Here is a 9,448-nt window from a genome sequence, read left to right on the forward strand (position 1 = left end):
GTATCCGTACAATTCTTAGAGGCGGTCCGGCGTCAGGTAGAGTTAAGCTCCGAACAAAAAACGTGAAGGTTAAGTGGTGAATTAACGGGGGTTGATGAAGGCTGCCCGATCATGGAGCAGGCCGGGCCACCAACAGCAGCTTTATTACTGCATCATCAATGCCAGCAGCATGGACAGCAGAACCGAGCCTGACCGAACACTGGAAGATTTTCTACAAGACAAACATGGCGTAATGGCCATTGAGGGCATGTGGATCCATAGCGAGCCCTCCTGCGAATGAACGCCGGTTGTCCTGTGTGCACTAAAGGTAGATTCGAAACACAAGGTCTAAGTTTATCAGTTCCTTCTAATATCTTAACTTGTACTGTCACACAATGAAAATTATACTGTACGTATGATGCCTAGATCATCAGTATGATATTTGGTAGATAAAGGCTAGATAAAAGGAGGGACATACATTGAAACATGCATGGATGAGGTAAAATATGGAGGGTATATATTGAGCCCAACACCATCAAAGAAACTTCGCAAGCATGTGGAAAGTATGACACGACGTAACATGTACAACTCATGAGATGTTTTGCCAATTAGATTATTATTTTTGGGTGCAAAAGCCTACACATGCCCGTCACACTATATATATGGTTTTTGTGAAGGGGTATTTTATTGACACAAAATGGAGCATCAAGAGTTTACAAACACAATGAGCACACATCAGACATCTACATAGCTAGAATGTACACATCCAACATGAAAACATGCACAAACAAAGACATGCCGACAAATAGCAAACCACTATAAGATCAAAGCTATGCGTAGGCGAGGAAAAAAACACAGAGTGATCAGCTCCATAATCAGCAAACTGCAACAATGAGTATATTCGAACTGACCATCTCATGACATCACAGCGGAGTGTGAGGTTCTTCAACAACAACACCTTCATGAAGGAAGCAATGCTTGAGCACCATCGTTACCGAATCCAATCACCCAGGGCCAAAATCTAGGTTTTCACCTAGAAAACCCAGTCTGGGAAAATCCGAGCAATGCTTTCAACAAGATAGCGATGTAAAAACATCACAACTGACTGCAAGGTATAACCAACTAGGATTACATCTAGGCTTTCACCCTAAGGCTCGAGAACATGTGCTCGAGTAGCACCACCATTGATGTCACTGATGTCTACATCTCTTTTCCACAATCCCAGCATGTACATGAGATGTGCGTCCGCCGCCGCTACATAATCATTCCTCTGCATTAGGCCCTTGTCTACAGTTCGCATCTCCGTGCCAAAGTCTACCACTGGATCTTAAGAGAAATCCTCACGAAGACCATTTGGGGGCCCTTGCAATCCCTAACGATTTGGCCATCGCATGTCGGAGTGGTCAACAATAATGTAGCCACCCGGATGGCCACAACATTAGCGGCCGCCATACTGCGAACTGGGAAGACATGGGACCCATATATGGCAAGCCGTTCGACCACGCCGACCTCGCACGAGCTGCATCAGGCCTGAAGCAAGGGTCGCAGGATCATCTGCGCCACATCTACAAACATGCAACAAATGAGTTTGGCCCTACTTGCGTCCAGATCAGAGGAGGGAGGGGGAACGGTGGTACAGTGGGGAGGCCCGTTGTTGCCATCCGACTGGCCATGGAGGCCACCGTCGGCGATAGCGGGGAGTACCAAAGAAGGAGGATGACGTGTTTGCTGGCGGCTAGGTGCCTTGGGAGTCGTCGAGAGCCTCCCGGAAGGTGGCTCAGTTTCCGCGGGGTCGCCTCCCGTTTATCTTTTCGTTGAAGTTGAGTATTCATGTAGGACGGTAATGCTTAGTGAAATTAATTGGATGATGTTTTAGTTCATGCAAGAGAGTGGTTTTTGTGCACCCACGCACATTACATCCTCCGTGTACCCACGATGAAAAACTTAGCAAAACATTTCAAAAGAATTATGAAACTTTGTGGATGTGATTATGACCAAATGTTTTAGATGCGTGTAAAATTTGGTGGCGAAATAACATCTGAGGAAATTTGTACTAAAAAAAACAAAGTTCGTGCTGAAAACATGTGAACAGTAACATGGGTGCAGAGCATCGTTTGTATTTTGTTTTGTATGGAGATTATTCGATTTTTTTGGTGACCAAACTTTGCAAGCTCCTAAAACATTTGCTCATAATCACACACATCAAGATTTAGAGCCTGTTCGGAGACGCTCCGCTCCACGAGGCCACTCCCGGAGCGGGCGGAGCTCCAGTTAAAATTCGCGGAGCGGGCAAGTGGGTGCTCCACAGATTCCGAAATTTCAGGAAGCAGGTGGACATCCAAACAGGACCTTAGAATTTTTTTTCTATTTTTTTGAATTCTATTCACTGTGTGGGTGCAGTCACTACTTTCCCTTCATGCAACCAGAACGGAAAATGTACCCTTTGGGCATGATTTACCTTTTTCTTTGGTTAGGGCTTACTTTACCTTTGCGTTCAATGTCCAACAGGAGAGAAACTTACACCTATGATTTTGGTTATGTATTCCGGTGTGGGAGCACATACGACTTGCGGTGTTGGAGAGGTGGCTCTAGGTCCACGACTGCATCGGTGCCTCTGCAGTTTTTTCTTCTTCTGAACATAGTACAAACACAAGCGCTCATATATACACGCATACACTCATCCCTATACATCCTATCCCTATGAACACCTCCGAGAGACTAAGCCGTATCGCCAGAAATCGTGAAATAAATTCAGGATAAATGTGAGCACCATGACTTGAATTCTGATAGGCCGGGGATATCAATGTCCACCTAACCATATCAGCACAGGTTGGTTCGCGGCGCCTCTGCAGGCTGATGGCAATTGTTCTATGTAGGAGGCGAGGCCTCCTACCCATCTTCTGCTTATCCTTACTACCACTAATAGTAGCAGGGCCTTTCCTCATTTGGAGGGGATCAGTTCAGTCCTCTCTCCTCTCGTGCATGGTCGTTTCAGATTAGTGAATCTGGACCAGGCTGCTGTATGATTGCGATACAAAATACTGGAACCTTGTTTCATGTTCGTGGTAAAAATTTCTGATAATGCTTGTAGTATTTGAACCCATTGGACAACACACTTTTGTTGTCACCCTGTTGAAGGCATTTTCTTTGAGACATTGTTGTGATCTTAATTCATTTTACCCGGGATCCAAGATGAAAATCCCTGTTTTGCCAGTCATATGGTAGGATTGGTGTTGTCGGTATGAGTGTGTTGTCACTGTTGGTTTGAAAGAATGGTGACTTAATCATAGATGTTTCGGTCATGTCTTATCAATGTGTATTCCATGTACTCTAACAGTCTACCTGCTTTTTTGTTGTCGAGAAAACCTTCTAGCTGTTGACAGTTTATCCTGTTGAACTTGCATTAATCTCAACTATTAAAGGGGAGTTGGAAACTGTAACATAGAGTAACACGCATGCCACATAAGCAAAAAAAAAACATGTTGTGGCAAGCAAATTAAAGAGGAGAGAGACAAATAGAGTACTCCCTCCGTCCACGGATAAGTGTACATCTAGGTTTAGGTTTTGTCCTAAGTCAAAGTTTTGAAATTTTAACAACCTATATAGAAAAGAGTAGTAATATACATGACATTAAATTGGTATATTATGAAAGTACATTTCAAAACGTATATACTGATGCTAATTTAGTGCCATAAATGTTCCTATGTTTTCCTATAAAGTTGGTCAAAGTTTTAGAATTTTGGCTTAGGACAAAAGGTAGCTATACACTTATTCGTGGACGAAGGGAGTAACATAATATATTACCATCACATAGTGCTTCCCAATGAAAAATGACTAAAAAATAATAAATGAAGGTATCTAGGTTACACCTATGGCACTAACCACTATGGAGGTAATAACATAGACTTAGTAACATATGCATGTTACTAGTCTGAATTACTCCCCACTATGACTAGCTTGAAATGTCGCTACTTCCACCCCCCATATCATGCATTAATTTAGTGAAATCTTAACAAAATCTCAACTGAATTAAAACTTTATTTGCCTTCCCCACTTATACTCAAATTAAATCAAATCTTATCAAAATTTAGAATATGATGGACGTAAGATTTATGTCAGACATGATTGGTGTTAAACCACTAGAATATGCATGCTGCCATTTCAATGTACGGGCAATTAGCTAGTTTTAATGAAAGCATAGTTGTGTGCATCTGAGGATGCAAAGGCTAGGAGGTATGACTTTCTTTTCAGAGAAAAACGCATGATATGCAAAGGCTATTCCTCTATAGCATACTACTAGATTTGTTTTTTGAAATGAGGCAAAGATTTGCCATTTTCGTTGATCAAGAAGAAAAGAGTTGCTCAATTAATTAGATGAAAACCGGATAATAACCTGCACAATCCGCCGGCCGGGCACAAAAGATAAAACCGCACACACCGCTACGAGGAGACATCGATGAGGTTACATCTTGGCGTCATCGTCCGCACTTCTCCCCAAGCAAGAGCCTCTGATTTCCCTGCAAACATCCAACAACGAGCACACATCATAGTGGTAGAAGCGGTCATGTCAAGATCTTGCCAAATGAACAACACACTCGCGTGCAATAGGGCAGCATCGATACGAGGACAATCGAGCAACAGAGCACTATGCAAAGCTAGTGCCACAAAGGATCATCGAGAAGGGCCATCCACCGCTTGTCATCATTGTCATAGGGACACACTATGCTTCAACTACACCACAGCAAATGGACCACGACAAGCTCGCGGACAAGCAGTAGACCCGACTACCATAGCCTCACTACAGCCCCGTCTTAGCACACCCACAGAGCCGCTACCACACGAGCCTCCAGCAACCACCATGATAGCCACGGGTCTCTCTAGTGGGATCCAAATCCAAGTATTTCCGGACGGAGGGAGTATTTACTCGGATGTACCGTAAAAGGTCTCAAAACAATATGTGCAGAATCACTGTTTTGTTGATTTCTTTTTTGGGATACAACGGCAGGTTGTTTTCCCTTCAGTTGGCTGGCTAGTACAAACAAAGATTGTTATATGTTATCTTCCTACAAATCTCATATCGATTTATACATTCTGAAAGTTGACACTAGCTTGTACTAGATAGTACTTTGCAGCATATCATCCCAAAGTTAGTTAAAATAGCACAACGTTTTAGAACTGCTAAGAAAGAAATTAAACAAAGTGTTGTTGCCTCTCGTGGAAGGTTTTCAAAAGCTCTTCAAAGATATATATACACAATGTGAACTGGCCAGTTTCCTCTAATATCTCAAGTGGCACACCTTGAGAAGAAGAAAACAAATAAAGCTATGACAATGCGGTAAAGATGTCGATTGGTAGAGAAGAGTTGCATTCTGATCGGTAGGTAAGAAATCAGAGGGCCACAGAGAGTTAGTTCAAACAACAATGGCAAAATATGAGAGGGATTATATATTGAACCGGAACTTGAAGGAACTTTGGAACAAAACGAAAGCATGTGGCAAGTATGATGTTGAAGCACACAAGTCATGAGCACTAGGTTTTTTTCTTTTGAATCCACGGTAGTGTTAGACCTGCATCACCTTTGTGTGGTTAAGCCCATGGCAAGCTTAAGTTGGAGAAAAAGAAAAGATGTCGACCGCGACTCACACAAGTGCACAAACGACAGAGCTCCCGGTCTCTGCACCATGGGCCAGCCTAGTCTAGCTAGCAGTGGGTTCACAACCAAACTGATTAGTCAAGATTATTCATAATAGTTTTTCACAAATTCCACTAAATTGCAGTCATGGCGGGTGATGACGGCGTCGTGTCCTTCTCGGGATATTGTCATTGCAGGTTGCGTCAACACGATCAGGATGTTACAGGGAAACAACAGATTTGGGTCTCCCGGATCGGACGATGACGGCGCCTTCAGTGTCGTTCTGCCTCATGGAGGCTTCCTTGGAGCATTAGCTTTCTGAAGGGGACAAGAGGAGGAGCGGTGTTACATCTACTGCAAGGTCGACGACCGACGACGGGACATGGCGTCATGGTGCAGTGGAGTGTCGCGAACGGGTGCGTGTGGATGGACGCGCGCAGGCTGGAGACGTTATTTGGCGTCGTGGTGACGTCAACGACAGATGGGACTGACAAGATCTATGCAATGATCCCTCTTGAAGATGAGACGGCGGAAGATGATGGCGGCTAATCCTAGAGCGTGCGCATTGTGGGACACCCAGAGAGGTTGATACTCTCAGTTTGCCAGACAGGCGGCTTCTTGAGGCCATTGAATTAGATGGTGTGCATTAATGCTATCACGGCACATCCTCATGCTACTGGCCCGCATATTTATGTTAGGATAATCGAGCTATTAGGGTGTGTGGCGAGCGCCATGACAAGCCTTTGAAGGCTGAGTCAAAGCGGACTATATAAGCTTGTCAGTTTCCACTAATATCTCAACTTGCATCATCAAACGACAAAAAAATATGTTGTGCATATAATCCCTAACTAGATCAAGATGATGTTTGGTAGATAAAAGTTGCATCTTGATTCCTGGCTAAATGAACACGAATGAACATGGTGAAATGGAAGGGTATATATTTAGTCCAATACCACCATACCAAAGAAACCTGGCAAGCATGAGGCAAGTGTGATACCAAGTAACATGTACAACTCATGAGCTGTCTTGTTATTTGGATTATAGTTTTTTATGCATATAAATACTCGTCTGTGTAGCATGAGATAGTATTTTGGCCACGGCATGTCGCACTTTCTGCATGAACTATTTTAGACTCGATTGTATGTATAGTAAGTTATATTTTTCTGAAACCTCTTAGGGATTTTGATTTTTTTAAATTGATTATTGAAACCATTATAGCATAGTATCATATGTGTACTGTTAAACTTATTTTTTATACGTTTTATTTGAATTTTTTACTTTCACATTTTTTTATGAAAATCCATGGCCCATATGGTCTATAGGTCACGTCTTTGTAGGAAAGCCATGGCGGATGCTGGATTTCTCCATAGAAAATGTCTAAGTATCGCGCTCCTAAGAACATGTACAATGGTTGATAAGGCGGCAATCGTTATGTGTACAACATCATCTAGAGAAGTGAAAGGAACATGCTATACAAACCCAACAATTAATAATTGCATGATCTTAAAATATGGGTGATTAAAACTAAAATAGAAAATGTGTGAATAAAAGAAGACATCTGGTACAAGACATAGGCCTTCTATTTCCTATAAAGAGATCATCAATTAGCTTAATCACGCCTATCTTTCTTTATCACTCTTCCACTTCATCGGTTATCATACATAGCATTGTTACGATAATGCCATTGTACACGCCATTACTCAATGTCACTCTTACTCACCCCCCCCCCCCCCCCATGTGCCCTAGCCCTAAACACTCGTCTCGCCCTTTCAACCGGCGATTGGAACCACTGCTCACCTTCCGGCCCAACCCTCCACCCCCGCACCTTCTGCTCCATCACCCACCCAGAGACCGGCATGCCACCTCACTTCGGTGAGTCTCACCACTACCCTCCATGTTCATCGTTCTACCATTTTGCTTATTTCGGCCATTGCTAGTTAGCCAATGTTGTGTTTGGTTATGCACTATATAATGTTGGACATGAGTATTGCCAACTCAAATCCTTCATGTTCATTTATCCTCTTCATTTCAGATAAAGCATCCAGTGTTACACACTACATATGTACTTCTTTGCATCATAAATCCGACATGTTTCCGATGCTACAAAATCTCATATCCATACAGTTTCTCACCACCATAAAAAAACTCAAGTGCGACACTTCACAGGAGTTCGACAATACTTGGCGGTTTTTCCTTTTCTACCATAGAAAGTGGGTGAATACAACATGTACTTCCCTTGATAAAAGATGAACTTGTCTCTTTAAATAAAAAATATAATTAATTTTATTTTCTTCAATTAGTGAGAGTTTATAGAGTGTGTGAGGATGATAACGGGTTGCCCAACTGCGAACAGAACAGAACTTGCCTCACTATTTGAGTTTGCTGCACCAAAGGGGCCAGACAAGTAGTGGACAACTCCTTACCGGCCAAAGTTTTGTTTCTCGGCAAGTTGGACGTCACTAAAATTATCAAGTTCTTCTCCAAAAAGGTCTTCAAGTTCATTTTATACACACACTGGATTTTCGATTAAAAAGCACACTAGGATCACACATAATGCAGTCTAGTGTAAAGATATTTTTTTTCTGGTTCTATGTGTTTAACACGGTCTGTCCATATCATGGAGCATGTAGATTGATTCTGGTCTATCTCACTGATTCTTGGGTCTACTGTTGAGCTTATCAAAGTGATGCCCTTCACAGAACATGACTATTAATGTGACAAGTGTGGATCTAAGGTCCGCCACTCGCATGGTGTGACGTACACCAAAGTCCTAAATATGCGTTTGACGGCTACTTTACCCAAGGGAACTAGGTACTGAGCTTCGTGCAATCTTGCGGTGCCGTTTTGGTACAGAGGCAGTACATCCGGGTAATAGTAGTGAATGGGCAATTCAGTGGAGCCTGCAAAATAGGATCGAACTTTTTGAAGTGGTTCCACCGCCTACAAGTGTTTTTAAAACCCTGGCGTACAAGTGTCAACATCAGAAAGAGCACTGGTATTGGTGGATGTCCTCCTAGATACATTGTCCACCATATTAAGCATAATAAAACAGTTGGGTCTGCAATCTGAAAACATCTAGAGATATATTACACAACATTATGTGTCACAAGACCAAAACAAAACTTGGGTGGGTCGCGACTGCAGGACAATAACTGCCTAGAGAGAATGACAGAGTCTCGGTGAAGGAATCACGGGATACATTGTACTGAATGTTCAGTATGTTATCTGGATCAAGTGTGTGATTCATGGAGGGGGAGGGTGGAAGAGGAAAAGAAGGTGGTGAATGATCGACATGGTGATGTGTGTGGCGCATCAGTGGTCATGATGCACTGAATGGACACACGGGTCGAGACGAGGCTATTATGCAATCTCGATTCTCAACTTGTTCAAGAATAGGCAACTTGTTCAAGAATAGCATCCTCTATGCAGCATTGTAGACAGAGACGAAACATAATGTATGAGCCTCTCAGTTCCCTCCAATATCTCAACTTACGCCGTCACATCACACAACAACTTTTCTATTCTAGTATTATCTTTGTTACATAAAAGTTAAATCTCAATTCCTGTCTAAATAAGCAGAGGGACGGATAGTGCAATCATGAATGGATATAGTGAAATATGAGAGGGTATATATTGAGCTCAATACCACCGAAGAAACTTGGGAAGCATGTGGGAAGTATGACACCAAGTAAGAAGTACGACTCATGAGCTATATTGTTTAATAGCCTATTACTTTTGGCGCAAAATCTATCATCGGTGTAGCATGTGCGAACATTTTGCCGGTGATATGTCACAATATCTGGATGATCTTTCTTAAACCTGATTTTGTATACACTA

At 42.5% G+C, this 9,448-nt stretch overlaps 1 pseudogene; it reads right to left on the minus strand.

The window, feature by feature from the left end:
- Nucleotides 1-8,207: 8,207 nt before the first annotated feature.
- On the minus strand, nt 8,208-9,186 carry LOC123084381 (uncharacterized; annotated as a pseudogene).
- Between the last annotated feature and the right edge of the window lie 262 nt (nt 9,187-9,448).

The sequence above is a fragment of the Triticum aestivum genome, chromosome 4A (assembly GCF_018294505.1).
Source record: "Triticum aestivum cultivar Chinese Spring chromosome 4A, IWGSC CS RefSeq v2.1, whole genome shotgun sequence".
Lineage (NCBI taxonomy): Eukaryota > Viridiplantae > Streptophyta > Magnoliopsida > Poales > Poaceae > Triticum > Triticum aestivum.